The sequence below is a fragment of the Lygodium microphyllum genome, chromosome 7 (assembly GCF_053477565.2).
Source record: "Lygodium microphyllum isolate KBCC chromosome 7, Lygodium_microphyllum_v1.1.10, whole genome shotgun sequence".
Taxonomy (NCBI): domain Eukaryota; kingdom Viridiplantae; phylum Streptophyta; class Polypodiopsida; order Schizaeales; family Lygodiaceae; genus Lygodium; species Lygodium microphyllum.
The window spans coordinates 118,955,976-118,978,092 of NC_141141.1; positions in this window are offsets into that span (position 1 = coordinate 118,955,976).

A 22,117-nucleotide genomic window follows, 5' to 3' on the forward strand; every position below is an offset into this window, starting at 1 on the left:
GAGCATTCCCTTTAAGCATCGGAGATATGGCATCCAAATTGACTGGTGAGGTCTTCCAGGTGTCCATCTCTACCCTCACAATGTTCGTTCTATTGTTAAGGAAGATTAACCTGTTACCCCAATCTTTGATGACTCTGGCGTTGTGCATCCCAGGGTCAGCCTAATAGGATATTGTAGTCCACACCCTTCATGATTATAAAATCAACTGAGAACTGGACACCTACGATTTTCCCTGGCCAATTTTTTAGCACCTCGAATGGTTTCACTCTCATACCATTTTTTAGTGTGACATTGAACTTAGCAATCTCAACAAGTGGGTTTCCCCAAGTCTAAAGCACTGCGTGGCTAAGCACAATAACTAGCTCCCGTGTCTACGATCCACTTTCTCATTGTGTCGCCTAGGGTAGGACTGGTAAGACTACATGCATCTCGGTGCCCTCCCAGAAAGCATTAATGTGCAAGGACTTTGGCACAAAGTGTAGCGTCAGAGTCGGTATTTGTATCTGTGCATCATGGTCATTGCAAATCAGCATCTTGCTCTCGTGATCCTTCAACCCACTGTTTCAGGTCTTGCCATAGGGTGGGATGCTGCTTAAGTAGGTCTCCCAGACTTAGCGTCACAAGGGTGGTCACCAGCATGGTAAGGAGGTTGTTGGCTGCTTGTCTCTCTCCTAATCCAGATTGTCCTGGCTAGGGGCCATGATTGATTTATGGACCTGCAACATCAAGAATTGGCCTAAGCAATACTGCTTGTGGTGCGGTCGCATCCCCTGACTTTGGTCGCGAGGGGATGAGAGTGGCATGCTTATGCTGGAGAGATCATCGATCTCGTCCTCTAGGATGGGCTCAGCATCCTTTAGGTGCTCTTGGGCCTCTTTCACCCATTCCTTCACTTTCTCTATGGCCTCTAGTTGGCGCTTTGGATGCAGGTATTCCCCTACCTTAGCACTTCCCTTTTCGATCATCTTAGGGGCTGAAGTTTTTGCCTCTGTATTAGTAACCTTCTTTCCAGCAGTAAGAGTAGTAGCACTCTCAATTTTCAGTGCAACCTTAGCTTCAGGCCTCTTCTTTCTCCGCCTATACGACTCTTCTTCCCTATCGATATTGCATCGAGGTTGCTAGGCCCTGGTAGTGATACGCCGGCCTGCTTCATCTGGGCACGAGTCATGACTCGCAATGGGATAGGTGTGGCCTCCCCATCAAGGTTCTTGACACCAAACAACACCAATGGGATAGATAGCACGTTGGCTGAACTTGAAGATGGTTTTCACTTTGGGCAATCGATGAAGAGATGAGTGATCCCACACTCAATGCACCTTAGGTCAGCTTTGTCTCTGTTCTGTTGCTCCCTCTCAAGGAAGTGTGATGAGACATGCACTGGATGACCACAAGTCCAACAAATGATTTGATCCTACATCTGCCCTCCTAGGCCTCTACCTTGTCATCTTCTTAATGCTATCACCGGTACTGGTTGATAGTCCATAAGGATTGCGTTGCCCTCATCATCATGCGAGATGTAAGGGTATACGTAAGTCTCTTCCTCATTCGGCTCTTCCACATAGGGGACTGGAGCATCACTCGGTCGATGGGTCACATAGGGACTAGGTGGTCTAGGTATGCTTGTAGGGTTGAGAGTGGAGTTTTGAGCCCAGGATGTGCCTAAAATTTGCCAAAAAAATCCAGAATTTAGGGAAAAAATATTCAACGTCGAAGGCGGCAGCTCTAACTAGGACGATTTTAAGCACCAAGTGAAATACGACTCTTAAAAGGTGCTCGAGCGACACTTGTGCATTTTTGATAATTTTTCAGTCTACGGTGCGGGTTGTCAAGAGTTGCTAGTCAATGTGGGATGCCAAGCCGGACGCCCAGGATTTTTCAGAGCTCGATTTGGATGCCAGACGAGGGAGGAGCCAACAAATGGTCAAGATTCGAAGAGGTGGACCAAAGTTTGGCCAAAGTGGGATGTGCCTTTTTGGAGCCCCCTAAAATTTTATGCAACATGGCATGAAAGAGAAGCATGAAATCCTAGAGAGAAGGCATGGCAAGAAGGCACCGATTTTTGTGCTCTCTTGATGGAGATGGATTTGCCTGGCTGAGAACAACCTACCCAATCGATCATGGGGCTTGACTACTCCTTCCTTGCTAAGCATATCACCACCCTTCATGCAAGCAATGATGGCTTGAATGAAGAAATATGATTCTAGTCTTTCTCTCTCCTCCCTCTCTCTCCCCTAAGGGGCTGTTCTTGTGTGCAAGAGGAAAATGAAGAATTGTGAAGGAAAGCTTGTCTGATTGGGACCGGATTGATGTAGACATGAAGATTGCTGATTGTGAAGATGCTGGACATTGAATGTGGGCTGACCCGCAGTCCCGCACCAAAACCGAGATCGCGAGACACGGATCCTAAGCGGTAATTCAATTTTTATGAAGAAAAAATGAGTTTTTATGCTATTTGATTGATGAAACATTGTTCCCATGGGCTAATTATGCATTATGATGTTTTTTTCTATGAGTTTCAACAGTTTATAATCTAAAAATTGGAAAATCGTAAGTGACATGGCTGAAATTAATGTCATAAAACCTGTAAAACATGCGTTTAAGGAGTAAAATGGGGGTTTTTTGCAAAATAAATGGGAAATATGAGACATAGCACCTACAAAACCTGAAATTTTGCTATCAAGGAGCCTAAGGGTCACAGCCCACAACACAATCAATATTAATTTCAAGTCATTTTTTATTGAAGAAAATAGAGGAAGAATACCAAAAAATGGTGAAAAATAGGTTTTAAATGGGAGAAAATTAGGAAATGGTAAAAGGAAAATTCTAAAAAATTACGTGTGTTTGTGCAGTGCATAATGAAGGTAAAGCATGAGGTTGGCCTCGGTTTACCCTCGTTTCTATGTTTTCATTCATGTTTATCGCTTTCTTTGTAAGGAAATACACATAAAATGACATTTTCACCTATCAACGAATGCAAAACATTAAACGGTAGGGTGAGAGGGGAGGTTGAGCATCAAAATATAAACTAAAATCTGGTTTATGTGTTGCATCATGCCTATAGGATGCTGTTTTAAAATAAAGGGAAAGGCAGCATGAGCGTAAGGCTCGGTGTCTGTTCTCATTACATATACGCTAGCATGGAAATCATGGAAAGAATTGGTTTCACACGATGCACAATGCTGATTTTCTTCTGTTTGTGCACTAAACCATTCACATTATGCACTATACATAGTTCATGGTATCAACGGAAAAGCTCCTGGACTACATAGCAATTGTTTTCTTAGGAGTTTGACCCACGATTGAGAGTGAAAGGTTATCCCTTGCCGTAGGATAGAGGGTTGGTTTCCTAAGGGATTGTTAAGTAAGGACACATGGTATATCTCCTGGATTCAAAATATAAAAGAGAGGAGTTTGTATTCGTTTGTTTTATATGTTGAGCAGTGCATCAAGGGGCCAATCCCTGTGATGCAAGAGAGTTGCAGTGGGGCCGCGGTGTTTCTACCAAGAGATTGCCTCCATGTATGTGATCGTGGTATTTATTGCCAATGTGTATGGGTTCTCCCTTTGAGGAGTTTATAGAAAGGGAAACGTTGGACTACAAAACGATGAAACTATAAGCACATAGATTAGGCTTTAGGAGAATTTGTCCTTTAGCATTAGATAGACGCTCCTGGTCCGTGAGGCTGTGAGGGTGTGTTTGTCTATTATGCGTATGAGGTCCGGCTAGTGCCATAGCCAGTGCCGGCCCATTTCAGGTCCCATCAGTGGTGCGTCTGCCGAGAGCTGCCAATAGGTGGTGGTTCTCGAATCTAGGGTTTCTAGGGACCAAGAAAGTTGGTTTATGTCCTCTGACAAGGACCGTCAAGCTGAAATAAAAAAAGTAGAATGTTCTGAGAGGGATAGACGGCGGTTGAAGATTGTAAGTCGCTATTCTCCTCAAAGAAGTAGACCGATACGCATAAGAGGAAATGGTCTTAGTAACCCAACTACTGCACATAGTTCTTTAGGTGTAGAGGAAGCGTAAGTTCTTCCTCTCTTCCACCAAGTCAACCCACTTCAAGTGGGGGTGTGATTCCATCAGTTATGAGTGTCGCCATGGCACAACCCATTGCAATTCCTATAGGGACGCCGGATCTGCCAGCTTTAGGAGTTTCTTTGCCCATTTTTAATGGGTTAGCTGAAGAAGATGTGGAGTTTCACATTTGTGAATTCCAAAGATTAATGTTTAATTACCGCATCCAAGATGAGGGACATCTTATGATGTTCTTTAACATGACATTAAAAGGAAGGGATATGGTATGGTATCATAGCATAGATTCTGGAACCATAACCACTATCGATCAATTCTATGCAGCTTTCTGAGGAGAATATGCCCCTGAAAGAGGTGGCCAATACTGGTTGTGTGTTTTGAATGTAACGCGCCAAGACCCCCATGAGAATGTGAAAGCCTATGCTAAGAAGCTTAAGGAAGTGTTTTGTAAGTTACAAACTTACATTCCTATTCCGTCGGCTGCCCGATTGCAATACTTCTTGCATGGACTAGATTTCAATATTCAGGTACAATTGAGCAGTGTGGCTTTGGCTGATATAGACACCGCTATCGCGGGGCAGAAGGAGTAGAGTCACGATTACAAACGGCCTACTGCTCTCGAATAAATCTTAATGCGGGTCTAGTACCTGGAAGAAATTTACCATTGACAAATGGAAGTCAGGGGATGCCTATCAATAACCCTAATGGGAGAGGAAGCATGATTCAAAATGTACCTTTGCTTCTAGCTCCTCCGAGTGTGACTATGCCTATGGCTAGTCAGTTGGCTCCACCAAATGTTGGAGGCCAAGTTTTGAACCCTAATGTTGTTCCTGTGAGTCAACAACCAATGCCCAATCAAATTGTTAGGCCAATGGAACGACAGATAGATGATCAAGGCTATGAGTCAAGTGCATCTAATGTCCTTGGCGAAGTTAAGGATATGATGAAGCACTACACTGACATGATTTCTAAAAAATATCGGCAAATAGCTGTTGACGTCAATTTCTTAAAGAAGTAGCAGAATCTGATAGGGAGTCGATGCCCTGAAGAGGGTGGTCCCTCAAGATTTAGCTGTAAGTGGTGTGATTGACAACATTTCCCTAGAAATTGTCCAAATGTTAAATGTGATATTTGTGGGAAGTCGGGCCATTTAGCTGCTACCTGTTGGAGTAAGATTAGTTCCCTCCAACAAGGGAGTAAACATCCAGGTCCAGCTAATCATAGAGCGCAAGGTAATAACCTGCAGCAAAATGATGGACCAAGACAAATATTGCAAAGGGGAAAGACCACTATAGAAGAGTTGCCCCAAGGCAACAGAGTCAGCCTTATCGAGGCTGTACGCGTCAATGACGCTGAAACCTCTAACCTACGAGCCGTTACAAGAGGCCAAAAGGCTAAAGAGGTTGATAAAGATAATACAAAACCGATCGAGGGAAACCCTAAGCAAGGGGATAAGGGGACGCAAGTCTTGAATCCTAGCGTGAAGGTGGACCTCTAAGGCCTGTTGACAAAAAAGTCAATGCTAAGAAGGATGAGAAAGGGCCAAGAAAGAAGGCAAGAGCTAAAAAAGAAGCACCAAAGCTGGTCCCGAGACCAAAAGAAAGAATGGTATGGCGAGAAAAGAGAGCTTTGGCTACCTATCATGATTTTGATTTAGCAAGTTCTCTTTGCGAAGTCAAACCAGATGTAAATCTCTTACAATTTAAATTATCTCCAGAAGTACGCAAGGAATTCAAAAAGATCCTGCGTATTGGGTATATCGTAGAACCTTTGGGCATAGCACGAGTAGGGGAAGATTGGTTTGATCATGCTGAAAAGAATTTCCCTAGGGTTCCAGTATACATGGATGGAATATTAGTGGAACATGCTATCGTAGACACTAGTTCCTCCATCAATATCATGAGTTCAGAGTTGATGGAGAGGTTGGGTCTAGGCATCCAAAAAGACAGCTCCACTGCGTTACTAGAGTCCATGTTACAGTTGCAAGTGTAGAATGCTTCTTGGACTTTAGGGTGATAAGATTTATAGGACGTCCTAGCTATCGAGTCTTGCTAGGCAGGCCTTGGATCCTACGAACAAACCAATCGAGTGGTTCTAGGTAGAGGTGCTAATCGAGTAATAGTCAATGCTTACCTTGAGTCTCCTCAGAGTGAGAGAGCTCCTTTGTCCTCTACTGAGTTAGAGACAGCAGATGATCCATCTGGTAGTGAGACATCATCTAGTGATGAATCTAAAGAAGGGTCCACTACAGAGGACTTTTATCAGATAACTCTAAATGAGCCGATAGAGCCGCAAGACAAGATAAGAGACGCGGATGTGATTGAGTTGGACCTTGGCACGCCCAATGATTCGCAGCTAACTAAATTAGGTTCCATGCTTAGTTCAACAGAAAGGGAGGACTATGTGTCCTTGATTCAAGAATTCCGCGACATCTTTGCTTGGAGTTATGATGAGCTGAGAGGTATTCCTCCCAACCTAGCTATTCATACTATTCCTGTAAAAGAAGGCAGTGGTCATGTGCGTTAGAAGGTAAGGTGTATGCCTTTTGAATTGAGGGATGAGCGTTTGAGGAGTTAAAGAAGTTACGGAAAGCCGGTTTAATCTTCCCTGTGTAGCACATGGAATGGTGTTCACCAATTGTTATCAGGAAGAAGAAAAACAACCAGATCCGACTATGTGTAGATTTTAGAGAGCTAAACAAGCAGACGGTTAAGGATTACTACCCGTTGCCATTCATTGACCAGATTTTGGATCAATTAGTGGGTAGGGAAATATATTTGTTTATGGATTGCTTTGCGGGTTACAACTAGATGGAAATCGTAGAAGAGGACAAGTTGAAAACAACTTTTATTACTGTCTTTGGTACTTTTGCGTACCATGTGATGGCCTTTGGTTTGTGCAATGCACCTCGATCATGGCAACAAACAGCAAACAAGACCTTTGGTGACATCTCCCCAGATGAGTTGAAAGTATTTATTGATGACCTGGGGGCAGCCACTATAAGGGAGAGGATGCTGATTATTTTAAGAAAGTGCTTTGAGTGCTGCAGACAATTTTGTATTGCTCTTAACCCACGGAAGTGTGTCTTTGGAGTGCCTTATGGGCTATTGCTAGGCCACGTGGCCAGTTCAGTAGGGATCGCAACTGACCCTGAAAAGATCAAGGTTATAGTCGCTATGAGTCCACCACGCACTCCGAAAGAGGTTCATAGCTTTTTGTCATCGGTAGGGTACTATCATGTTGAGATATCGAGCTCCACTCGTGATACGCCAGGGTGACCGTTGTGTATTTATGTCACCTACTTGTCAGTTGTAGACGCGGTTGGTACACCACCCCTGAATAATAGCTACATGATAGCTATCCTTATCTACTCTAGTTCGTGTCTCAATTAGTATGCCACCTTAGTTAGTTGAGTTTGGTTTGAGACCCATATCTAGGGTTCTTCTATTTCTTTGTACTTGAGTTCTTTTGGCTTACACAACTAAGAAGAGGAAAACTGTTTTCAGCCTCCACCCTTGTGTGTCTTCCCCCATTGTGCAAGCAAGAAAGCTTCAAGCGAGACTCCTTCCTTCTCTCCCACAATCTTGACATGGTATTAGAGCCTTGTTCGTGGTAAGGAGCTCAAGAAAGCAAGCCAAGATCGCGGTGTTCTGGTAAGAGGAGCAGTATTGCTTTCCTTTTCTGTTTTGGGAGTAGATCTCTATAGGTAGCACAGCCAGAAAGTGCAAGAGTGCATTGTCTCAGGTTGAGATGCCCTTCGCAGTGAAGCAAGAGGGCAGTATATGCTGCGGGAAGGGGCTTTAGCCCTAGGCGACCTTGTTCTTTTGATTTGAGGCCATTTCGGGGCCTGTTTTGGAGGCGGAAGTTTTCTGCACGCACTCAGGAAAAGACCCAGTTTTATGCTGTGCAGCCACCGTTCTACAGGTCGGTGAATAGTTACTGTAAAAATTGCATTGTATGCTTGTGCGCAGAGACATTGGGAGTTACAGAATCATCCCTGTTGCCTGTTGATGCAAAATCGTCACTAGAAAGTGACTGTGTGGTAAAATACCACTTTCGCCAGTTTTGCAGATTTTCCCTTGTGAGGGTGAAGCTGTGGTTTTTGCAGTGACAGAATTTTTTGCAGTCTTCTGTAATGGCATCTGATTCTCTTTCACAAATTGTCACTGAAAAGCTTGACAAGAACAACTTCCAAGCATGGAAGTTTAGAATGACGAATTTCCTTATGGGAAAAGGATATTGGGAATTTGTTGCAGGAAATGAAGAAAAACCAGTTCTTCCTGATGTTCCCAATCAACAGCAAATGTAGGCATTCAAAGCATGGCATGAGAGAGCCAGGAAAGTTATGTACTGGCTGTCTATCAGTATTTCAGACTCTATGATTGTGCATATTCAGGATGCAAGTACGCCAAAGGAGGCATGGGATACTTTGTCAAAAATGTATATCACAAATACTCAAGCCAGGAAAATGCAGCTCAAGCAAGAGTTGCATAATGTGCAAAGAGAAAATATGAGCATCAACGACTACCACATGAAGGTGAAGAAGATTGCAGATGCACTTGCTTCCATTGGGTCGCCAGTGGAAGATGGTGATTTAGTTTCTGTGACCTTGAATGGTCTAGGAAAGGATTATGCACATTTTCGGACATCCATTTGAGTTTGTGAAAGATTTCCTGATTTTGAGGAGTTGATTGCTTTTCTAATTTCTGAGGAACAGAGAAATGGTGGTGCATCTTCTTCAGGAGGAACTTCAAAAGAAGCTGTCTTCTACTCAAATGCTGGAAGAGGTAGAGGCAGAGGTAGAGGAGGCCGATTTGGAGGCCGTGGTAGAAATCAGAATATGCACCAAACTCAAGAAAACCAGTCCTATGGAGGAGGACGTGGTAACTCTAGAGGCAGGGGGAGCCAAAGAGGTCGTGGTGGATGGCAAAGAGGCCAAAATGCAAACAGTAATGTTGAATGCTATTACTGTGGTAAAATGGGTCATATGGCTAAAGACTGCTATAAAAAGCAGAATGACATCATGAATGGAAAACTGCAACAAGGGAACTATGCATCTTCTAGTAGACAGGGTGATGACAGAAATGAGCATTTGTTTATGGTGCAGCACATGAACAATTCTGTGACAAGTGCAGAAGAAAGCAATGATGTATGGTATGTTGACTCAGATGCATCAAACCACATGACAGGTCATGCAGAATGGATGGAGGATGCAAGGAAAATGGAAAAACCAGGATTTGTGGAGACTAGTGATGACACTGCACATCCTATTGTGCAGATTGGAAAAATTCATTTGTCTATGCAGGATGGGAAAAAGAAATACCTGTCCGATGTATTTCATATCCCGAATATCACCAAGAATCTAGTTTCTGTTGGTCAAATGGTTGAACACGGCTTGCAGGTCAGATTTAATCCTCATGGATGCTTTGTTGAGGATATGAAAAATAAAGGTCGCTTGATAGCAAAAGGAAAGAAGAAGGGCAGAATGTTTACATTGGATGCAGACATGTCTGAATTGAGTGCAGCAATGTTTGCACATGGGACCGGTGTAGTTGCAGATATTGATATCTGGCATAAACGCATTGGTCATGTTAATATACAGCAACTTAAATCAATACAGGCCCAAAATATTGTTGCAGGTTTGCCGAAATTCAAGGTTGCAGAAATGCATAAGGTATGTGAAGCCTGTCAGTTTGGAAAACAGGCAAGGAAACCATTTCCTAGACATGTTCAAGAGAGTAAGAAGCCATTGGAATTAATCCACTCTGATGTGTGGACAACTAAAGCTGGATCTCTTGGAGGCTATCATTATTTTGTCAGTTTTATTGATGACTATAGCAGAAAAGTTTGGGTGTATTTTATGAAAAAGAAAAGTGAAGTTTTTGGGCATTTCAAAACTCTTAAAGCTATGGTTGAAAAAGAAACAGGCTTGTAGATAAAATGCCTAAGGTCAGATGGAGGGGGAGAGTACCTCTCAAATGAGTTTGCAAGGTTCCTGCAGGAGCATGGCATAAAGCAGCAATATTCATGCAGTCATACCCCACAACAAAATGGAATTGCAGAAAGGAAAAACAGGCATATTGGGGAGGTATCTCGTGCCATGCTCAACGAAAAAGACTTGCCAGATTTTTATTGGGCTGAAGCAGTTGCTACAGCAGTCTACACAATGAACAGGACTCCCACTGCAGCAATACATGGAATGACTCCAGAGGAGAGGTATACTGGTAGGAAACCAGATATTTCTCATTTGAAAATTTTTGGCTGCATTGCCTATGTACATGTGCCAGATGAGTTGAGATCCAAGTTGGATCCAAAAGCTGAGAAGTGCATTTTTATTGGTTACTCTCTGCAACAAAAAGGGTATAGATGCTATAACCCTTCTACTCGTAAGTTTACAGTGAGCAGAGATGTTGTTTTTGATGAGATGAGTAGCTGGTATAAACCAGTAAATGTGATTGATGATATAGATGCACAAAATGGTAATGCTGCACAAAATTCACAGCAGCAGTCATAAAATATTAGTGGACCTGGAGCGTCCTCTAGTAGTGGTTCACATTCTTCACCATGGATAGGCAGATTGAGATCAGGAGAATCTTCTCAAAGTAATGCAGATAGTGGTATGCAGGTATCACGAAAAGGAAAAGAGAAGGTTGATCAGCCCATGTTTGATGTGAATGCAGGTCACTCTTATGTGGATGGTGAATCCAGTGGCTCAGAACAGAGCATTGATGATGAGTTGGGTATTCCTTCTATTGTTACACCTGGAGTAAGGAAGACCAGGGATGTTTTGAGAGCACCTGGGAGTGAACCTACTTTGCGCAAGTCTACGAGAGCTAGGTATCCTGTGGATAGGCTGAAATATGATGGATTTACAGCCATTCACTATGCATATATGGTTAAAGTGATACAGGAACCAGAACCCACTTCTTTTGAGGAAGCCATGGGAAAAGAAAAATGGGAGAAAGCCATGGATGAAGAAATGGATGCCTTGGAAGCAAATGCTACATGGGAATTGGTACCTTTTCCTAAAGGTAAAAATGCAATTGGCTGTAAGTGGGTTTATAAGGTGAAGCACAATGCAGATGGTTCTGTGAATAGATACAAGGCAAGATTAGTAGTCAAGGGGTATACACAAACATATGGCATTGACTATGAAGAAACATTCATTCCGGTTGCAAGGATGGCAACCGTAAGAGCAGTCATTGCTATGGCTGCATCAAAGGGATGGTCTTTACATCAGATGGATGTAAAGAATGCCTTCTTGCATGGTGATTTGCAAGAAGAGGTCTATATGGAGCAGCCACCAGGTTATGTGCATGATGTTCATCTTGAGTTTGCTTGCAGGTTGAAGAAAGCCTTGTATGGCTTGAAGCAAGCACCTAGAGCATGGTCTGACAAGATAGGACAGTATCTTGTCACTATTGGCTTTCAGATTTCCAAGGCAGATTTCTCACTTTATGTGAGAAAAACAGAGAAAGGTATTATGCTAGTTGTCATTTATGTTGATGATTTGATTATGACAGGTGACAGTGATGAAGATATCCTTCATGTGAAAATGCTATTGAAGTAGAAGTTTGAGATGAAGGATTTGGGAGAGCTGTGTTATTTCTTGGGCATTGAGGTGATTAGATCACCAAGTGGGATACAGCTCTTGCAGAGGCAGTATGGATTGGACATGCTGTCCAAATATGGGATGACAGGCTGTAAGCCTATTTCAGTTCCTTTGGAGCAGAATGTGAAGCTGAGCACAGATGCAGGTGAGCTTCTAGAAGACCCTACTATGTACAGACGCATAGTAGGAAGTTTGATTTATATGACTATTACCAGGCCTGATTTGAGCTATGTTGTTGGATTGGTAAGTCAGTTTATGCATACTCCAAGGAAACCACATTTGGATGCGGCTAGACGCATACTCAGGTATGTGAAGTCCACATTGCAGTATGGACTATTTTATGAGACTGGGGTTCAGATACAGTTGCATGGATACACTGATGCTGATTGAGCTGGTAGTATTTCTGATAGACGATCTACCAGTGGATATGTGTTCTCTTTTGGGAGTGCTGCAGTCACTTGGAGCAGCAAGAAACAGCCTACAGTTGCCTTGTCGAGCACAGAGGCTGAGTACAGGGGTGTAGCAATGGCTGCATGTGAGGTAGCTTGGTTGCATAAGCTACTTTATGATATGCATCACTCTACAGATGGGCCAGTTGTCATTTATTGTGACAACATGAGTAGTATACACTTGGCAAATAACCCAGTCTATCATGCTAGAACAAAGCACATTGAGGTGCATTATCACTATGTGCGAGAGAGGGTTTTACTAGGTCTTATTGATCTAGTTTATGTCAGCACAGAGGATCAGGTAGCTGACATATTCACGAAGGCATTGGGCGCAGAGAAGCTGCGCAAGTTCAGAGACCTGCTTGGTGTGCAGGAATTGGGATTGAGCTTGAGGGGGAGTGTTGAGATATCGAGCTCCACTCGTGATACGCCAGGGTGACCGTTGTGTATTTATGTCACCTACTTGTCAGTTGCAGACGCGGTTGGTACACCGCCCCTGAATAATAGCTACATGATAGCTATCCTTATCTACTCTAGTTCGTGGCTCAGCTAGTATGCCACCTTAGTTAGTTGAGTTTGGTTTGAGACCCATATCTAGGGTTCTTCTATTTCTTTGTACTTGAGTTCTTTTGGCTTACACAACTAAGAAGAGGAAAATTGTTTTCAGCCTCCACCCTTGTGTGTCTTCCCCCATTGTGCAAGCAAGAAAGCTTCAAGCGAGACTCCTTCCTTCTCTCCCACAATCTTGACATATCGGAGGTTGATAAATGCCTTGGCAAAAAGGACGTTGCCACTAACGAACTTATTATCCTTTAACTATCTATTTGTATGGAGTGAACCTTGTAAGGTAGCTTTCGAGGATGTGAAACAGGAGCTAGTAAAAGCACCAGTTTTAAAAGCACCTAAAAGAGGTGAGTTATTTTATATATTTTCAGCAGCCACCATGCATAGTATAAGCTACTATTTAGCCCAAATTTGGGAGAAAAAGTGGTATCATTCGATAGCTTTTGCTAGTCAAAATTGGGCATTTTAGAAATTAACTACACCTACATGGAGAATTTGTGTCTTGCGATGGTCTTTGGGACTAAAAAATTCAGGCACTACATCCTCTATGAAAAGGTATTTTTCTATACGAAGGTGGAAAGGCTTAGATTTCTTATGAACAAGCTACAACTGCCTAATCGTCTAGCAAATCCACCGAGGTTGCGGGGTATTGTGGAATGCCTTGTGGATTTCGGGGAGCCGAAAGAGACTTTGGTTGAAGGTAGTGATATTGAAGAAATGTTTAAAATTGATATAGCTTCCATTCCATCTTGGTATGCTGCTATCACACATTATCTATCAACAAGGGAGACGTGAGCTGGTTTATCAAAATCTGAAAAGAGGAAAATCAGACAACAGGCTTTGAAGTTTTCCTTGATCGTAGGAACACTATATCAGCAGGGTGTTGATGATATCTATCGCTGATGTGTGATACCTGATGAGGTTCCTTTCATTTGGAAGAGTGCCATGACTCTGCATGTGGAGGGCACTTCGCGGGACAGTTGACGGCACAGAAAGCTTTAAGAGCTGGATATTGGTGGCCGTCCATCTTCCAAGATTCCTTTGAGTGCATTAAGCGATGTGATACCTGTCAAAGATATGACAGCAGAGAGAAAAGGAAACGACCACTTACGCCTATCATGGCTATCCTTCCATTTGAGAAGTGGGGCATTGACTTTGTGGGTCCTATTACCCTGTCGTCTACTACTCAGAAAATGTAGCTTCCTCCATCTCCAAGCTCCATCCACCATAACCGTGCACGCGAGAAAAGAGAAGAGAAGAGAAGAGAAGAGAAGAAAAGGAGATGGTGAAGAGCTTCACCCTCTTGATCCCTCACTCCCACACACTTACTCCCTCACACTCTCACACTCCCTCTCTCAAGAGCACACACAAGTAAGGAGAAGAGAAGAAGAGAAGAAGAAGAGAACTCTTGTTAGCCACACACCCAAAGAATGAGATTCCCTTCACTTTTTGAACTTTATATACAAGCCCTTAAATCCCACGGGCACCCATCCCTTTTTTACATGATCGGCCGTTGTGGCAAGGTCCTTTCTTTATGTCCCTCTTCTAGTCCTATGCCTCTAGCCTACATCATCTAATATTTTACAATTGGCATAGGACGGAGCTTGGAGCTCTTTTATAAGAGTTTTTAGAGCTTTTTGAGGTGCCTTTCATTTAAAATTGCGCTTTTTTTCCCAGCTGAGCTTTAGAGGCCGCCTAAATGTCTTTGCTCTTTTTCCATATATTTTTCAATTTTTCCTACAGACGCCAAGTGTCATAACATCCCTCAATCCATACCTCTCAATAATTGTTTGAGGAAACATCATTCTTCATGGTCAACCCCCCTTCTCTCTCATGCTCTGTTGATAGATATAGGAGGGCAACCCCCCATTCTTGAAACCCATTGATGTAATCCTCATTGTCACTTGTGCAGAGGATGCATGCCTTGTGCACAATTGACAGTGCAACTATGCATCCTACCATGTTTCGGTATACGGTGTAAAAAGGAAGGCCATGGAGCCTTATAGTACCGTGCACAAGAACAATCTCGTGCTTTGTGCATTGAGAGGCCCATCCCATGCGTGCAACACTCCATTCACACATCTCAGCTCTCTATTGGATATAAAGGGCAAGGACTAGTCACTCAACCCACCCTTTGTTTCACACTCAATTGATGAATACAGAGGGTAGCCCATACTCACATCCCCATCTAGTTAGGATAAAAGCTCACAACGCTCTAGGTCTGTTGATGAGGATCAGCTTTGTCTGGTTGAGGGTGTCAACATGGATTGGTTTATGAAGAGGAATACCCAAGGAGGTAGCCAACAAGTTTAGTGCTTGGATTGCATATTGGAAACTTAGTCTCTTTTAGGAATCAAAAGCATTGAAGAGGTGACAAGATTCCATGTACCAAGGGAGGCGGCTCGAAAACTTTGTCTACAAGAGTGCAGCTAGAGATTCAACAATCATGGACTGCAGGGTGTTATTACGTTTTTCATGGCACTTCTTATCCAAGGGTGTGTGCCACCTTTGCTTGGAACGAGGCCTGTTATGACAGGAAATTGCTTCCTTTTCTCCTATAATAGTTTCTATTTTCTATGTTTTTTTCCCTTTTTTCTGTTCTTTTCTTTTCTTTTGCCCTACTCCCGAGGGTGTTTCCACCTTTTCTCGAATAATAGGTTGGCATGATAGGGACCAAAACCCATTTCTCCCTTGATTGATATATTTTTGTTTTGTTTTGTTTTGTTTTTCTTTTAATTATTTTTGAAGAGTAGAATGGTAAGAATGCAATGTATTAGAACCATCCTCGCCACCTCTACTACATTAGATAGAAAGGAAGCCAAGGAGGAGGAGAAGGTGGCTACAAGGGGCTATCAGAACAAAACCACATCATCAAGATAAGCAAGAGGGTTATTAGGAGCATTAAGTAAAGTCATAGACTGTTGGACAAGGAATGAGGAGCTATCAATGGTGATTGTCAAGATCCCCAGGGAGGGTAATACTTCTTGAGGAGACAACCATTAATAAGGGATCATCTGAAGCATCAACTATCGAGCCATTAGAATTGACGGCAAGAACCTTATAAGGGTCCATCCAGCATTGTGGAATCTTGCCTAGAAACTTTCCAAATCGGAAATCATAAGCGGGGACTAAGTCGCCTTTCTTGAATTCCTTTTGCTTAATTAAGTTGTCATGATAGGCCTTTCTGCAAGCTTGCATGGCCTCCATGCACTGTAGGGGCATCCTGCGAGTCTCATCAAGACACTCCAAGTGCAAGAGACAGTGTTGTAGGGACTCATCATCTCCCAAGAGTTCTTTGATGGCCACATACAGAGAGGGTAGCTCGCGTTCAACAAGAAAGACAACTTCTGTTCCATACACCAATTGGAAAGGGGTTTGTCCCCTGTAGCAGCCTTATGGAAGGTTTTGTATGCCCAGAGAGCCTCTGTAAGTTGATTATCCCAATCATGATGACGTGTGGCTATTGTTCTTGTGAGAATTGATCAGAGGATGCAATTGGTAACTTATATTTGGTTATTGGCTCTAGGTAATAGGGTATGGACTTACGATGATGGATCTTATACAATTCTATCAACTTTTCCATGATCTTTATAAGGAAGTGAGTACCTCGATCAGTGACAAGCTCTAGGGGACTGCCAAAATAGGTGATGATATTCTTGTATAGGAACAAGGCCATGCTATTACCATCATCCTGCTTCAAAGCTTTAGCTTCACACCACTTGGTTACGTAGTCTGTACAGACCAAGATGTATCTATTTTGCTTCCTTTTGGTTGGTGGATCAATGGGGCCTATGAAATCAATTCCCCACTTCTCAAATGGCTTGAGGGAAAGAACGGGTTGCAAGGGCATGGCATTGAATTTGGTAGGCTTTCCCATTTACTAACAAGAATCACACTATTTACAGTAATCATAGGCATCCTTGTGGAGGGTTGGCCACCAATATCCTACAAGTAAGGCCTTTCTGGCTATTTTTTCTCTTGCAAAGTGTCCACCACAGGGCTCGTCATGGCATGCTTTCAATAATATGCCAATCTCTTCTCCTGCAACACATTGTTGCAGACTTTGTCCTTGCATTTCTTGTACATAGTACCTCCTAATAGGGTGTAAGGGGCTGATTCCAACATAAGCTTCTTCTTTTCACCACTTGAAATTCCTGATGGATAATGTTAGGTTACCAAGAGGTTAGCTATGTCTGCGTACCATGGGGTAATTGTTTCGACTAGAAACAAGGAAGCATCAGAAAGGTTTGGATCATCTTGTTCTTCTTCATCATTGCTTTGAGGGATTCATGACAGATGATCAGCTAGGACATGAGAGAGACCGGGCTTAGTAAACACTTCAAAGTCAAACTCTTGAAACAAAAGAAGCCATCTCATCATTCTTCCCTTCACATCGGTCTTGTTCATCACGAAGGACAGGGGTTTATGGTCCACATAGAATTTGAAGTGCGTTGACAGAAGATAGTGTTAAAATTTCTCCAAGGCAAACACCATTGCCAAACACTCAAGCTCCATTATCATTGTGTAGTTTTTCTCTCTATTGGTTACTTTCTAGCTTGCATAATAGATAGGTTAATTTAACTTAGAGGGGTCCTTTTGGCATAAGAATGCACCTAGGCCTTCAACTGATGCATCAATGTGTACATGAAACTCCCTTGTCCAATCAGGAGGTTGCAGGATGGGTGCTTCAATCAAACACTACTTCAGAGTGTTGAAGGCCTCGTCATAATCATTGGTCCATGTAAACTCGGCATCTTCTGTAATAGCCCACATGGCCAAGGAATCCCCTTAATTGTTTAAGGTTGGTTGGGGCTATCAAGGCAACAATCTTCTCAATCTTTGTAGAATTTTTTGTTATCCCTTGTGCAGAGACAGTGTGTCCTAGAAAAACTCTTGATGAGATGCCAAAGACGCATTTGTCGGGGCTAGAGAGATCCCATACTCTCGATATCTATCAAAGCACTGCTCTAGGTGTTCCCAATGCTCACAGATTAGGCTATAGACGTAGAATTCATCGAGGTACACCTCAATGAAATCATGTAGATGGTAATGGAAGACACACACCATCACTCATTGGAAAGTAGCAGGAGCATTACACAGCCCAAACGGCATCACTTTGTAATCATAGGTTCCCCATTCTATTATGAAGGTCATTTTGGATTGATCTTCTTCTGCGATTTGGACTTGATGGTATCCAATGAATCCAACCAAGAGAAAATAGAGCTCATGGTCTACCAATGTGTCTCGGTGAAAGGGATAGGGAAATGATCCTTCTTCGTCTTGGAATTCAGCTTTCAAAAGTCCACACATATTCATAGTTTCTCGTTCTTCTTGGGTACTACCACACTAGGCCAAATCCATTTAGTATTAGCCACTAGATAAGTGAACTCAGCTTCAAGGAGCCTCAATAATTCTTCCTTCACTAGGGCAGAATAATTTGGATTCATGTGCCTATGTCTCTGCCTCATAGGTTTGGCATTAAGCTCTAAGTCAATGTGATGTTGACATACTATGGGATCAATCCCCTTTAAATATTTAAATGACCATGCAAACACGTCTAAGCTCTCCTTTAGTAGGTCTCGCAAGACCAGTAGTTTTTCTTCTAGAAGATTTAGACCCACCTTCAGGTGATGTTCAGTACCACGTTAGCATCCAAAAATGCCAATTGCTTTTCAGCTTCCACTTCGTGGATAAATGTCCCAAATGGACTGCTTCTTGGTAGAGATCCAACTCCTTCAAGGGAATGGTCTCCACTTCTGATAATTCACTAGAATTCATGTTCTCTTTTAATGGAGGCTTAGATTTCTCTTTGGGATTTATCTTCTGAGGATGCATCCAAGAACGTCACATAACAATAACCTTTTGCATTCCATTTAAACTACAGGGCTGGGGGTTGTTGGCAAGGCGCATCATCATCATCCTCTTGTAGGAGGGGTAACTTTGGGTGACAAGAGCTAGTGCTGAAGGAATGCCTATTCTTCTTAATCCATTTCTTATAGAGGTTTTTTCTATGAAATGACTCATTAATCAGCCCAAACGGTACCATAATCATTCTATCAAACATAAAGGGATCTTCTGCTTTTGAGGCTTCAATAACTTCAAGAACTTATTTCTTGTCTATGAATTTTGCGAGGAAGACAAACTCATCTAGCTCATTTTCATAAACTTCATCTGTATTATCACTTTCCTCCTTTTCAAATTCAGCTTCTGCCTCTGTAGGTGCCTTGTAATAGAAGAACAAACTCTCTGTTATGTCCTCTACTTCTGCTTCTGGCTCTAGCTCTGTTTTTGTCTCTATCTCTGTCTTTGTCTTTGTCTCTGTCTCTAGCTCTGTCTCTATGACTGCCATGTAACAGGGAGAACAATACATCCATGCTTCTATCTCACTGTTAGAGGTGATTTCAAATGTCAATTTGGGTTTAGGAAAGAGGTATTCACCCATTGACAAAGACTTTTCTTCCTTCGACAATTGGCTTATAGTGCCCACTATCAGGAGCTGTGCCTCTATTATCTTGGGAAAGATCTGTTTGATGGCCTCTTTGTCTCCTGATGTACCATCTGTTACTTCATTGGAGGAGTCTGTTACAACTTCAATGGACATGGATCCATTGCCTCTTTGCCATCCATACAACTTCAACACCACTTTGTTGGGTCCTCTGCCTAGGGTTAGGGTCCCTTTGAACTAGTCTATCTTTTCTCTTGCTTCCAAAATCCAAGGTCTTCCCAATAATAGAGGGTATGAGGTCCTATAGGAATTTGGTTTGACCACTAGATATGCCAGTCAATAATCTCGTCCTGCAAGAATTGTCTTTACATATTGGGAAAATTCCCAACAATTTGATTCTGCTTTGATCTGCCAATTTGATAAGCCACCATATAGATTGCATTCCTTGCAAGCCTAGATCTGTCATTGTCATGTTTGTCATTATATTAATTGATGAGCCTCCATCAATCAATGTGTCTACTATAAAACATCCTTCAATCCACACACCAATCTCTAGGGTCCCCAAATCCAAGAAGGCATTAGCCACATCTATTTCCTTCACAGATTCTAAGGTTCTATTGGACTTGGTTGCCCCCACAAAAGGAAAAATTCTTAGACCTCTTCTTCTTGTCAATATGCTTTTGAATTTCTTTCAATAGCTAGAAGATAACATGAGCAACTATCGGAATGTTAAGTTTGGTTTAAAAGTATTCTTTGATAGGATCCATAGGATTTTCCAATCGTCTGGGTGGCCATGCCAACTTTTATCTTTCCTTTTTCTTCTAGGAGCGGCAACATCTGTGCTTCTTCTTCTTGAGGAGGTACTTTGGCATCCTCTATCTCCCAGACCTCTAGTCTTGCCTTTGCAACTATCTATGTGGCTCTATGTGGCTCTGTTGTGCTCTGTACTACATTGTTCTATATTGCATTGTTTTGTTTCTCCCTAGAAAGGTTGAGCTTCATGGTCTTTGTAGAGGGAACAGTCTCTTTTGAAACTATGGGTTCTCCTTTCTTTGCTCGTGTTATTGTAGCCACTTCCAATTCTACCAAATTGGAAGTAGGTTCTTGGGTCTTCTATTGGGTATTAGGAGTAGCTTTCACACGAGCTAGACTTGGGCAATATTTTGCAGTGTTGCCTTCTCCCTTGCATCGACTACATAAGGGCTTGTAGTCCATAGACCTTCTAGGGTTTGGACAGTTTGGTGAGATATGACCCTTTTCTCCACATCTATAACAGTCCACCTCTGATCTCTGTCCATCACTAGAATGTCATTCTTTGTAACTCTGAGAGGAAAATCTCCTTGGACCAGAACTAGGACCGAACTCTGAGAGGAAAATCTCCTTGGATTAGAATTAGGACCGAACTCCCTAGGTTTTGGCCCAATGTCATGTATTGTCATCTTGGATTCCAGCAAGCTGAATCTTGCATCTTCATCTTTCTTTCTTCTTTCATGCATCTCTTCAGAGAGTAAATATCCTTTGTATGGTTCTTCCTCAAATAGTATGAAATAGAAGGCTCCAAGAATGGTTGGTTTTTGAGTAGATTGAGTGGTAAATGTCCCATTTAATGGTACTTTCCACACCATGTATTCTAACGCATCACATCCCTCCCACATCCCACATGAGTGGATATATTGGCAGTATTTACCTTCAGTGTCTGTATCTATTTTGTAATCACATACATAAGCTCTTTCTTGATACTTTCAATTAAGTTGGATAGGTAATCCTTCATATTTTCAGATCCTGGAGTACTTGTAGTAGGGTTTTGGGAAGCTTCTGTGATCACTGCATACACTAGTTGGGTTGATCTAGAGGATTCATTGTTCTGGTTCTGATTCGGAGCTCCTGTTGAGACTTGGGGTTTTTTATTCTAGTGGGTAGGATTCCACTATTATTGAGTCACCATTGGGGGAGTTGCTTGAGGCCACTGTTGTTGTGGTTGAACCATCATTTGAGGCATTGTCATTTGCGGCCATTGTGGATTAGGCGCATTTTATTAGAGCATTGTTTGCATTTGGGGATAGGGGTAGGGAATTGTCCCTGAGACTACATTTGGTGGGTATGCCATTCCTGCCATGGGAGGAGGTAAGACTCCCTTCTCTTGCTTCAACTTCGTTATACAAACTTGCACCTTCCATTATAGCCTGCAAATTGACTGGTCTTCTCAATTCCAAAACTTACAAACTTCTACTTGTAAGCCTCTAAAGAAAACTCCTTTCTGGATGCCTTCATCCAAATGATGGTTGATCCATCTCTTCAGTATGGATTTCACATCTCTATTGCTTCAACAGGAAGAGAAAATAGTCCACCATATAGAGCATGCATCAAGATGGTGATATGTTTCCACCATTGTGGGATGAACTTCTTGTGGAATGTGGATTTTCCAATGAGAATCTTCAATTATTCAGTGGTAGAAGGAACTTTGCAAGCATCCATTGAATTCTTGTTTTCTTGGCAATGCCATTTCCTTCATTTTCAGCCTCTTCTAATTCTTGTTGATGGCAGTGTTCCCTGGCTGCGCCTCAAAAACATGGAGCCCCAAAAGGAACACCAAGGAAATAGGGTTTCTACTACAAGAAAATATATCTTATAACATCAACAACCATATTTTTCATCTTTTGTATAATCACAACAAGGAAAACAACACCAAGAATAAAAAATCTTCACGCAGCTTCATAGAAAAAATTCTCCCGCGGATTTATCTTTAACAAAATCCATCATTCTCTTCATATTCTTTATAGAATTATTTGATAGACATTGAAAAAAATAATAATACACCACTTTAAATGAAAATATATCACATATGATTTATCTTTAAAGTTTTCATAGCTTTCTCTCACAATCTCTCATAGGTAGATACATTGTTTTGCATAACTCTCTCTCTCTGTCTCTCTCTCTCTCAATAGTGCATCATCTCCTCACTATAATAATCAATAATCACTTATAATAATCCTTATTTAGTCATGAATGCCTCTCCC